The sequence below is a fragment of the Dromiciops gliroides genome, chromosome 1 (genome assembly GCF_019393635.1).
Source record: "Dromiciops gliroides isolate mDroGli1 chromosome 1, mDroGli1.pri, whole genome shotgun sequence".
Taxonomy (NCBI): domain Eukaryota; kingdom Metazoa; phylum Chordata; class Mammalia; order Microbiotheria; family Microbiotheriidae; genus Dromiciops; species Dromiciops gliroides.
In genome coordinates this window covers 698,256,460-698,269,445 of record NC_057861.1, presented here as the reverse complement: position 1 = coordinate 698,269,445, position 12,986 = coordinate 698,256,460, and the positions used below count along the sequence as shown (strand labels likewise).

Genomic DNA, 12,986 nt, shown 5'->3' with positions numbered 1-12,986 from the left:
TTCCCAGCCTCTCAGTTCAGTGTCCTCTCCGCTATGTTCGCCTTGGTCACACGTGATTAGGAATGAGGCATCACACTTTGCAAAGTGAGGCTTGTTTCCAAGTCCTCCTATTTCATAAAGGGTTAAGTCCCCAGGAAACTAGGCTTTGTGTCCCAAGAAATCTGATTCCTGAAGCCAATTGCTCTTCCTCCTCTCACTTTTTTATTTGGTCCTTTAAAAAAAGATGTTCTTGCGAATGGTGGCTCATCCATTTGCCATCCTCATGACCACCCTCTCCCCCCAACCTCAGACCTCAAAAGAAGTTGTAGAAAAGTAATCCTGATGTGGGAAGGGGTCTAGAGCTGAGTTTTTCTGAATGAAATTCCAGGCCTCTGTGGGGTGGGATCATTCACAGGACACAACTTTCCCCTTTGTCATATCATACCACCCTAGAGTCAGCTTTCCTTTAAGGAATGTTTACTTTAGCTGGGAGGTAATTGGACTCTTTTTTTTTTTCAATGCTGTTGTTTGTTTTGAAGTACAAGGTGGGCCTCAAGAGATGGGAAAGAGAGGAAGGGAGGAGAACAGCTGACAAGGGATCCAGGGAATGAGAGGGAAGTCATGTTCTAACATTTAAGGGTCTCTTTTTTGTTGTTGTTGAGTCGGGGTTTTCTTGGCAAAGATACCAGAGCAGTTGCCATTTCCTTCTCCAACTCATTTTACAGATGAGAAAACTGAGATGAACAGGGTTAAGTGACTTGCCCAGGGTCACCCAGCTGGTGTCTGAGGTGGGATTTCAACTGAGGTCTTCCTGACTCCAAGCCAGGTGCTCTGTCCACTGTGCCCCCTAGCTTCTCCTAGCTAAGGTAAATTTTCTTACAGCTCATCCATGTGGCCCATCACAGGGAGCACATTGTTTCAGGAGGTGGGAGTTTTATACATTCCTCATCCCTCCTGAAGACACAGCCCACAGGCCCCTGCTTGCTCAGTTCCCCTGTTCTCCAGACACCAGCTTTTCCACAGCGGTTCATTTTCACCACCAGAGGAGCTAGAGGTTGGAGCCAGGAGCCTGTGGGCACCACTAGGACTTGTGCCTAGGTGACCAGGCACCTGGCCTCTTCCCAGACCCTGCTTAAACAGGTAGGGGAGGGTCACCGGTGGGCTAGCAGGAGGTGAGTTGGCTCCCTCCGGCTCAGTTCACAGCGCTTTGGAAGGAGGTGAGTCACGGGTGCCCATGGCCTCATCCTCTTTGGCCCTCTAAGTGATTTTCTCTTCGTGGTTCACAGTCAGACGTTTGTTCTTCTTGGCTTGGAGTTCCTGCTTAATTCAGACCAGGATGGAGTGCAGTATTTTTACACAAATCTGACAGCTCCGGGGAATGACAGACAGTGCCCTGGAAGGAGCCTAGCTCTTAAAGGGAAGGGCGGTCAGACAGAGTAGATTGTCCAGTCTGCTGGGAGATCTCTCCCTTCATGCCATCTTTTTTTCTTCTTGCTGAAGTGGGGAGGGCAGGCATCAGGGCGACCCGGTCAAGAGAAGACTCTTCCATCGGATTCCCTCCTGCTTCGAAGGCAGAGGAAAGGTTTCTGTGCCTTGAGAGAGCCCATTTGACCGAGGGGGTAAGGGGGATGACCAAGCTGGAGGTGAAGGCAAGAAAGGTGAATGCAATCTTGGACCCTTGTCCCGTGTGCAACTTCTTGTCTCTCACTTCTTCAGACTCAGAACCTAAGAAAGTCTCGTCGCCGATAGGGAGGGCGCGCCAGTGCAGTTGCCCCGGTCGGGGCGGGAGGGGGTGGAGGGGGGGGCGCGGACTTGGCACCGAAAGGTCTCGGAAGGGGGCCGCCAGATCTCCCCGCCAAGCCGGCGGGTTAGCCGGATGGGGGAGGGGACGCCCCAAGGGGAGAGGTGACTGCCTGGCCCCAGAGCAGGGGGAGGGGGCGGTGTAAGGAGCGCTGGGGGTGGGGGAGCAGGTTAGGCCAGCCAGTCGGGCGGCAGTCTGAGAAACTTTGTTGCTCTTGGTCCCTCCCCCTCTGCCCGGTTCCCTGGGCGCCCCCTCCCCTCCCTTCCCTTCTCTTCCCTTCTCTTCCCCTCCCTTCTCTTCTCTGCTCAGCTTCACACGCCGCCGGCCCGGACTGCGCAAGCAGCGAGCAGTCAGTCCATCTCAATCCGGTCCAACTGAGCCCGGTTCCCGGCCTCCGGCCCCACCGGCCCGCCGGCCCGGCTAGAATGCACTGACCGCTGACTGGAGAGAAGTTAGGCTGAGTGGTGGTGAGTACCAGGCTCTCTGCGCTCTGCGCCCTGCATCTGGAGAGCCTCCCGAGGCGCCCTCTCCTCCTGGGGCTCCCCCTGCCACCTCTGTACCAAACCTCCCCGCAGTTCGGGAAGACTGGGGCACGCTCTCCCTCCAGACGACTTGGGAAAGGGACCCCGGGACACCCCCACCCCAGCTCCGACCGCCCTAGCTTTGGGCTGCTCCTCCCCGCTGCGCCTAGCTTGTCCGGATGCACCAGCCCCAGGTGCCAGACCTCAGCCCTGCTCCCTCTGCCCGCTCCTCTGCCTTTTCCCTCTGCGGGCAGCTGAGCCCTGCACGCCTGCCTGACAGGGGGACCCCGGACGCTGCTTCGCTCTCCTCCAAAGTTCCTCAGTTCTGGCCACCAGCGAAGACAGTTTATTTATTTTAAATCTACTCATTTGTTTTTCACAAGAGAGTGGCAGGATGTCCATCGCTCACACGGACACACATACAGACAGACGCACACCCCCTTTTCTCTCCAGATACTGCTCCCAAATGTTGCTTTTATGGAAAGCAATGTTCTGGGTGGGGACGGCCCCCAGAGCCAACCGCTTGTGGGTTCGTGGGTGTTTGTGGCTCAGGGCCTACTGAGAGCTGGATGTGGTTGGGAATTTCTCTTGGCAGAGCGAATTGGTTTTATTACAACTGCTCTCCAAGCCGTCCTGGCTTCTTTGCCTGGGGTGTGAGTCTTATTCTTGTTAAGAAAAAAGAATTAGAGGGTGGGGGTGGAGTAATAGGGAGGGGTGCAGAGCAGGAGGGGGGAGGGGGATATTGCCTGAGAGCTCTGGGAAGGCTATTGTACTGAGGACACCCAATTCTGGTGCTCTCTTTGCTTACTTCCTGCCCCCCTCTCTACTTTCCATCCATTTTTCCTTCCCAACTTTTCTTTCCCTTCTTAACCGTCCCTTTCCTTTCTCTCCCCCATCTCTCTTCCTTTCCTCTTCCCCCTTTACATTCGCCTCACCATCCATATACATTGTCTCTCCACCCTCAACTTCTCCCTAGCCTCTGACCTTTCTCTCCGCCTTTCTCTCTGAAGCCTGAAGCTACGGTCTGGCAAAAAAAAAAAAAAATGCAAGACAGATTGGGCTCCAGTTAAGAGAGATTGTACCACTAGATTCAAAGTCTCATCTTTTGTTTAGACTGGGCATCTCTCTTGTTCTGGAAACCACACATCCAGGAAAAAGGTAGGAAATGAAATATGAAATTTCCCTGGGTTAGTGATTTCCGTTCTTCTCAAACTATCCACAGGCAAGGAGGTGTGGCCACATCCATACACTTAGTGATAGAGATTTTACTGCCTTGCAGTTATTGTCCCGTTTCCCCCTTTTCTTGTCTTAGTTCCTTAGAGTGTGGCCATGCACATTTCCGATTGATTGATGGCCTGCTCTGGTGAAAACTGACCCAGGTGGTCTCCGCATATCATAGGTGATGGGACTAAGAGACGATTCATTCTAGTGAAGTATTCCTTCTGTGCTGGGTTGGAGAGAGGGAGTTAGCAAGGTGTGAATAACTTTAAACGATTGGGAAGCACTTGGGAATTATCCCATGGATCTAGTTCTACAGATAACAATGGTTGTAGAATTAAAGTCAGGTAACAAATGATTTACCTTGAACTCTATGCTTCTGCTGATAAAAGCAGATGGCTCTTTTTTCCCCCCTTTTTTCTTTTTGCTGGACAGTTCCCTAGTGAGGCTGGATTTATCTCAATCTGGGAGAAAAGGAGCAGAGAGCAGACTTTAGCAGAGGATTGTGGGTTTCTTGGGGTGACAAACCACACTGGCGGCCTGTGGAGGCCCGAGCTCTGGGGGCTGGCTGCATGCCACACAAGCTTGTGTTCTGAATGGGATGTGTGGGCGGCCACTGCTGAGCTGTGCAGTGGGGAGACTAACTGGGGAGCTCTCTGGCTCCAGGCTATCTCACCCTGGAACTGTATTTCCTCTCACATGGTTGAGCTGGTTCGATGTTTCAAAGAATATATATATATTTTTGTTTTGTTTTCCTGATTTTGATTTGAAAAATGTTTACAATTTTTCAATTCAACAAGTTGAACTCTCACTGTGTTCCCAGTTGAGTACAGTGTCTGTAGCCAGGGAGAAAGGATGAAGCATACAAAGAGACAATGATGGTACCAGGCAGAATATGGGAAGTTTCTTAAGGGAGGGACAACCCCAGTGCTGGGGAAGCTCAGAGGAAAGAGACATTACTTCTGGCTGGGATAGAAAAACCTTCTAGAAGAGGTCACATTTGACATGGCCATTTAATAGTGACTAAGATCACAGAAATTCTCAGATATGGAAGGGGCCTCATTGGCTATCTAGTTAAACTCATTCATGATGGCAAAAAAAACCCCCTCCTCTCCACAGTAGAACTGATAGGTGGTTTTATGGCCTTTGCTTGAAGACCTCTATTGGGGAGGAACTTGATACTTCCTGAAGATTTTGAAAGGAGAAACAAAGGTAAACTTCTTTTAGCCATGGTGTAGTGGAAGGAGTGGAGGGTTTCTGGGCTGAGGACCTGGTTCCAGGTCCACATTTGTTACTTACTATGTGACCTTGGGCAAGTAAATATGCCTCGGTTTCCTTGTCTGCTAAGGGGGAGGAGTGGTAATCTTCATATTTTCTAACTCAAAGAGCTGTTGTATCAGCCATTGTTAGGAAATGTTGTATAGAGTACACATAAAAATGCTTATTAAAATCAGCTCTTCTTATCTCTCCAAAGGGGAGAAGACTAGCAGCTTGGTGGCATGGTGGAGAGGGTACTGGGCTTGGACAAATTTGCTTTCAGTCTCATCTCAGACACTGATTAGCTGTGTTGCCCTGAGCAAATCATTGAACTTATCATATCGGGGCTAACTGCTTTCCAGGGTGGCTGTGAAGAGTAAGTGAGATAATATATGTAAAGTGCTTTGTAAACCTTAAAGCACTATCTCTGGAGGTGAGCTATTATTATTACTAACAATAAAGAACTGGGGCAGCTAGATGGTACAGTGGATAGACTACCGACCCTGGAGTCGGGAGGACCTGAGTTCAAATTCAGCATCAGACACTTAACTCTTACTAGCTGTGTGACCCTGGACAAGTCACTTTATCCCAATTGCCTCACCCCCCCCTCCAAAAAAAAAAAGAATAAAGAACTAGTGTATTGTCCCATAGTGATGTGTGTCTCTAAGCCTCATGGAGATGTGTAGTTATGTTGTAGAGCTATTCTTATCTGGAAGTCAATGTTATGAGGACCTGCTTAATCAACAGGTATTTGGGGAAGGGTTTCTCCTCAGAAAGGGAAGGTGCCTTGTCTGAAGCTTGGTCCTTGGCAAGAGGAGGCCCTAGGTAATCAGTCTAATTTCACTGTATGCAGTCAGTTTGTGCCCATGGGCTCTGCCACTAATTCAGCTAGACCTCAGAGTTTAGGAGTTTGGACTAGGTATTGTTTTTGTTGTTCAGTGGTATCTGATTCTTTGTGACTCTGTGGACCAACTGTCTGTGGGTCTTCACAAAGATACTGGAGTGATTTGCCATCTCCTTCTCCAATTTTATACTGGCAGGGGTTAAGTGACTTACCCAGGTCACACAGCTAGTTGAGTGTCTGAGGTCAGATTTGAACTCTGGTTTTTCTGTTTCCAGGCCAGGTGCTCTATCCACTGTACCACCTAGTAGCCCTGTATAGGAATATAGCAGTTACTAAAGATTGCCACAAGGGGGCATAAGAATAGCCACTCCCATTTAACTGAACTAACATTGCTTTGATCCAAGAATCCCCAGTTGTCCCCACCTGTCTTGTCTGCCCACCAAGTCTAAATTGGGCCTGATGATGTGGGGAAGACCTGTCCCAATGGTCTTTTTCTTGGATTAGTTCTGCTCAGTGGTCTTCTGCCTTGGGCATGAATTTAGCTTGCTTTGGAGGGTTTTCCATCTTCCTTTCCTTTTTCCTTTTGTCTTCAACATACATATTTACATTCACTCTGGTAAAGGATGGAGAAGCATAGTTTCTCATATTGAAAAATGGGGCTTGGATGCAAACAATTAAGCCAAGTACTAAACATGATGGCATTTCTGAAGTTGGCAGAAGTTTATCCCCATATGAGTGACCCAAGGGAAAAATCATCTCTCTTTCCCTAGGCAAGATCACATTTATGCTGTCTGGATCAGATAAAAAAATTTAGAACATCAGAGCTGAGTTTAAGGAGACAACTATTTTTGCCATTTTTATTCTGACATATTGCTTTATAAAAAGAATCTAAATATTTCTGATGTTGGGAATATGTCCTGGAAGTGTTGAAAAAAAAGGTGGAGTCTTGTCCAAAGATTTTCACTGCAGAATTTTAAGATGAAATTACATGAAACTGGAAGCAATTTTAATGTCCAATGATAGAAAAATGATTAAATAAATTGTGGCACATTAAAACAATGGGAGGCTCAATACAAGTGAGGCTAATAAGTGTGAGGAATATAAAACCGTCTGGAAAGACCATTATGAAATAATGCAAAGCAAAAAAATGAACTAGAAGATTTGAGTACACACTAACCATGACCGTATGAGGAAAAACAAATGAGAATGAATGGATAGAGTCCTGATTCGGGGCAAGGGTGTCTATGGAGTTATGGCCATTTGTGTGTTGAAATTAATAAGTTTAAATGCAAACAGTAACAAAGCAACATGGCTGTATTTATATTCAAGGTTAAATACTCTTTTTGTATTCTCTAAGGCAATTAAACACTTCTCCCCTAAGTCACTTAACCCCAAATGCCTTAAACATTTGGGGCCATCTCCAGTTGTCCTGATCTATATCTTGCCACTGGACCCAGATGCCTCTGGAGGACAGGGTGAAATTGGTGACCATGCACAGTCCTTCCTCATTTAAATCCAATTCAAGCAAGCCATGATGTCACTTCCTGATTTCACAGTCCTCTTCAAGAAGGAATGACAAACAACAACACCAACAACTCTAAAGATATAAGTGGCTAGGGGCAGCTAGGTGGCGCAGTGGCCACCAGGGTGGCCCTGGATTCAGGAGGACCTGAGTTCAAATTTGGCCTCAGACACTTGACACTTACTAGCTGTGTGACCCTGGGCAAGTCACTTAACCCCAATTACCTCACCCCCCCCCCCAAAAAAAAAAGATACAAGTGGCTGAAGGAGCAAAACTGAAAAAAAGTCCATGTATGACTTTTACTAAAAAGTTCCCCAAGTATTGTTTGTTTGTTTGTGACTAAATGACAGTTTATTGACAGACACAACTCTATTAGAAGACCCTTGGGGGTAAAAATTAGGTTTAATTATTTTCATATCTTCTGTAGTACCCAGCAGAGTGATATGTCTGCAACAATGAATAAATGTTTACTGAAGGAATGAATGGAGACCAGCTATTCATTTGTCTCTATACAATAAGCTGAGCTGTAACTAGGCTGAATGATTGGGGCTTTATGCCATGGTGCTGATATTTAAGGAGTATGGAAATAATCGGCACTTTAGTGGTAATATAGAGACAACTGGGCTTAGCATCTAGTTATTAAGAATAATTAGTAAATATAGGAAGCTGGAAACAGGCATGTTTCTTCCCCCTGACTGAGCTCCAAGTGACCTCTTCTTTAGCTCTATTCTGCTCCCTGTACCTTCCCTACATCGTAATATCTTGCTCTGTGGGGGTGTCACTAGATCCTGCAATTTCTCCTCTCAATGGAAATTATTTTTCAGGATCTGTTCCCTTTGTCCTTTCCCCCAACTGAATTCAACTGAAAAGCTTGGTTTGAGGGACACATTTCATGGTGCTGATTCCAGGTGTGTCTTATACCCTTGGCTGCAGGTCCCAAATTGCCAGCTCCAGCATAATGATCCTCAGACTTGAAATCCATGATTATGGTGCTTCATTTAAATAATTTAAATATTGGTTGGAGTTGAAAGTCGAAAGGGCTTGTGTGTGTGTGTGTGTGTGTGTGTGTGTGTGTGTGTGTGAGAGAGAGAGAGAGAGAGAGAGAGAGAGAGAGAGAGAGAGAGAGAGAGAGAGAGAGAGAGAGAGAAAGGTAGACACCTGACACTGTCAGGAGATTTTTTGGTTTTGTTTCTTTGATTTATTTTTACATTTTCACGGACCTACAACCTGCCTCCTTCCAAGGGAAGCAACTTGGCTAGTTGTCACAAGTGTCTGAAGAATAGTGTGAACAAGGCATGTGTGTGTGTGTGTGTGTGTGTGTGTATGTGGGTAGGTGGGGGTTGTTGTCATATTCAGAGTCAATGTTGTTTGCTCCTTGGGTGTATGTTCTCTGGAGGGAAGCATGGAGTATTGTGGTTTGGACTTTATTGAATGTGGCTCTCGTAGGTTCTCTGGGTGAAATCAGTTAATGGATCAATAAACATTTATTAATGCCTACTATGTGCAAGCACTAAGTGCTGGGAATACAAAAAGAGGCAAAAGACAATCGCTGTCCTCAAGGAGCTTGTAAGCTAACGAGGGAAAGAGAGGAAGAAAGAGGGACTGGTTTGGTCTCTTTCTTGATGTGGTTAATTATGTTTTCAGATTATCTTCTTGGGCTGTTTGTATCCTCAGACTTGCCAGGGTTTGTGGGGGAAACAGTTAATCCATGTAGTGCACTCTAAACTTGTTCAGAAGTTATTCCTCCTTCCCCCTTTTCATCAGTAAATGTTAGAGTTCTGTGAAGGAAAGAGATCATAGGATTTACAGAGGGTTAGTTATTTCCCCCCCTTTCATTCAAATAGATTTCATTAAAATGCAAGGAGAGGGGGGAAATTAGTCAACTGATTTCCTGATCAGTTAACTGATTTCTTCTCTGTTGCCCCCGTCCCCACTGATGTAATCGCAGAAGTTAAGGAGAAGATAATAAAAGTAACAAGGTATTAATATGATAAATTAAGCACAAAAGTGTGAAAAAGTTTCCTTGATTGGATTCAAAAGGGAGCTTTGCATTGACTAAGTGAAGATTGGCCATGCCCCTGGTAATTATTAAAAGACAAAATAAGCAAGCTTGCACATCCTTTCCAGAATCAAGGAGGAACCTGCAACCTCAGCTCTGTGGAGGAGCAACAGCTGGTACATGGGTGGAGGAAGCCACTATGAGGAGTGGGTGCCAGGATTCCAGGTGTGGCTTATGTGAGCTTCTTGGATATGTGGGAATGATTGCTGAAGATAAAATATCAACTCCCCCCAGGCCCTAAGGGGATAATTATTTCCTTTCTCCCCTCAGGGGTCCCACATGAGAGGCTGAGGCCTTTTCCAGTGGGCACAGGGAAAATCTGTTTCCTATAACCACCAGCATCAGCTAATCTGTGTGTACTTATTGGGAATGCAATTGGGAAGATACATTGAAGAGAATGTCCAGGGAAAGCGGTGTGTGAGACTTAAAACTGCAGTGTTTTGCTGGAGTGCTATCTCTGGCAGGGGGTTCGGAGATGGGGAAAAAATTCAATAATTAATAGACCATTTGTTACAACTTTTCAAAGCAGAGAGAGTATTTATAATGAGATATCTAGCCAGTGGATTGGGAGGTTAGTATTAGTTTAGGGGTGAATAAGAATGACTTATTTGCCCTGCTTACCATTTCAACACTGCTACATAAAAACCCTGAAAGACCATGAATTTATAATCACAAGATATAGAACCTGAAGGAAAGTTAGAGATCAGCTAGGATCAGCTTTTCATCTTACAGACTAGGACCACTTACTGGGCTACTTGCTTCATCAAACCAATGAAGAAAGTGCTGCCCAGAGGTGGGAAGCATTAAGTCCTTACCACATGGGTGATAAGTAACAAATCTGGGATTTATATTGGGTCCTCCAATGCCAGAGTCTGTGTTCATCCCCTACTAATCTCCACAACTTCTTTTTACTTTAAAAAATTCACATCTTTATGTTTTTCATGTCACAATCACTTCCATATGTATACTTTCCCCAACCCTCCTTACTTTGATACAAAGGAACACAGACAAACAGAATTGAATGATGATGCATCAGCTGTGTCTTTGTCTACCACATTCTGGATTTAATGTTGGCTAGCTTTTCTGAATTCTATTGTTTTTTTCTGTTGTTTTTGTTTATATGATTATAGTTACAATACATGTTGTCTTGGTTCTGCTTATTTAGCTCTGTGACACTTGGTACAAATCTGTCCTTGTTTCTATGGGTCCCTCATAGTTATCTTATTTTATGACGATGTAACATTCCGCCATATTGGTATACCACAATTTATTCCACCATTCACCCTCTGCTTCTGAGCAGCAGGACAAACTGTAAAACAGCAGCAGCAGCAGCAATATGCTTGCTGGCTCATCTTTTGATGCAAACCAGCATAGAAATGACAACTCTTTTTTTTTCTGTTTCTATAGTAATGTGAGTTACCAGCTTAACTACTGGTTAACACCAAGCTGAGGGTGAGTAGGTGAGATTTTCTCATTTGGGTTCTTCCTGGGTAGTTGGTCACCAGCAAACCACTGGAGAAACATATTGTGTGCAGAGGGAAATAATGTTCTCTATGAATTGAGGAGTTTCAGAAGAAACATTACCCTATCTCCCACATTTCCTCTCCACTGGGTAGCCAGTGCCTGAATGTCCACTATTAGAGTCATTTCTTTGGAGGTAAAGCAGTGGAATCTCTGAAATGGATTTTATTTTATTTTATTTTTCAGGACTAAGTGTCATTTATTTCATCAGCCACACATCTGTGTTTTGCTCCAATTTATTTTTATGTATGTCATTAGATATTTCTTATATATAAAAAATTAAGATTTACTTTTAAAAAAAAATATTGAGTTCCAAATTCTCTTCCTCCTTCCCCTCCTTGAGAAAGCAAGCAATTTGATATAGATTATACATGTGAAGTCATCCAAAACATTTATATATTAGCCATGTTACAAGAGAAAATACAGACCAAAAAGAAAAAAAGCCAAGAACAATAAGGTAAAATGAAAAATGCTTCAATCTGCATTCAGGCTCCATCAATTCCTTCTCTGGGGGTAGATGGTGTTTTTCATCTTAAACACTTTGAAATTATCTTGGATCATTATATTGCTGAGGATAGCTAAGTCATTCAGAGTTGTACAATATTGCTGTTACTATGTATAATGCTCTCCTGGTTCTGCTCACTTCACTCAGTATCAGTTTATATAAGTCTTTTTCCGGGTTTTTGTGACATCCACCTGCTCATTGTTTCTTATGACACAATAGTCTTCCATCACATTCATATACCATAACTTATTCTTTTTTTTTTTTTTTTTTTTTTTATGGGGCAATGGGGTTAAGTGACTTGCCCAGGGTCACACAGCCAGTAAGTGTCAAGTGTCTGAGGCCGGATTTGAACTCAGGAACTCCTGAATCCAGGGCCGGTGCTTTATCCACTGCGCCACCTAGCTGCCCTACCATAACTTATTAAACCATTCTTCAATTGATGGGCATCCCCCTCAATTTCCAGTTCTTTGCCACCACAAAAATAGTTGCTATAAATACTTTTTGTACATATAAGTTATCTTCCTTTTCCTTTGATTTCTTTTGGATGCACACCTAGTGGTGGTATCACTGGGTCAAAGGATATGCACAGTTTTATAGTCTTTTGCTCATAGTTTCAAATAGTTCTCCAGAATGGTTGGATCAGTTCACAACTAACCAGCAGTGCTGAAATGGGCTTTAAAATGGACATATTTCTCGGCCTTCCACTGAAATCCGTCAATGATGTTTTATAGCAGCAACAGCAACAATAGCAACAATAGCAACAACAAACATTTCTGTATTGCTTACCATGTTCCAGGTATTATATTAAGAAATTTACAATTATCTCATTGGAGCCTCATTACTATAGGTAGGTGCTATTATTATGCCCACTTTACAGAAGAGGAAACTGAGGCAAGCAGAGGTTAAGTGACTTGCCCAAGGTTACCCAGCTAGTAAATGTTTAAAGTTAGATTTGAACTCAGGTCTTCCTTACTCCAGGCCTGGCATTCTATCTACTGTGCCACTTAGCTGCCCAATTCATGCCTAGTCATGAAGTGGACGTGATCCTGGGCTCTCAAAAGCTATAAGGAAAGGCAGCAGAGCTTGGTCAGAAAGCTGGTTTTGGAGTCAAAAAGAATTGAGTTAAAACCCTTGCTTTAGGCACTTACTAGCTGTTTGACCCTGGACAGGTAATTGAACTTCTCTGGTCTTCTGTTTCCCCATCTGTAAAATGAAGGTGTTTGACTCAGTGACCTCGAGGGTCCCTTTCAGGGTTAAATCTATAATCCTCTCATCCTGTAATAGAGCAAAGGCTCTGGCAGCTCCTTTCCAATGGGCATGGGCCCAGGGGTTGCCATTTTTGTCCAAGGAACAGCCTTGCCCAGCTCAGAAAAGCTTCTCACCAACTCTCAAAGGACATCTATCTTCGTTATAGGAGATGTGATCTGACTCCCTATACCAATGGAACTCAGCCATTGCTAAAATATTTCCTTGGAGAAAGCATCCATGGACACATTAGCACATATTATTGATGGAGAGGCATGGATCGTGAAGAGGTTTTTTTAGTAAAGCTCTTTCATTTTATAGATAAGGAAACTGTGTCGTGGGGAAAGTAAGTGATTTGTCTAAGGTGATACAATTAGTGAGGGAGTCAGTATTTGGACCCAGGGACTCTGTCTCCAAACCAACATTCTTTCTCCTATACCTTTTGGCAATCTCAGATACTTTTGATTTGAGTCCCAGGTCTGCCATTTACTAGAGATCATGGGCAAGTCACTTA

The 12,986-nt window shown here is 44.6% G+C and overlaps 1 protein-coding gene across 1 annotated transcript in view; it reads left to right on the top strand.

Moving 5' to 3' along the window:
* The first annotated feature begins 2,138 nt into the window (after positions 1 to 2,138).
* The window catches only part of FBLN2 (fibulin 2), a 231,106-nt gene continuing 220,258 nt past the window's right edge, over positions 2,139 to 12,986 (top strand). Inside the window, exon 1 of the mRNA XM_043975890.1 lies at positions 2,139 to 2,247. The gene's annotated coding sequence lies outside the window, so the exon portion shown is untranslated. The remainder of the gene's footprint in view (positions 2,248 to 12,986) is intronic.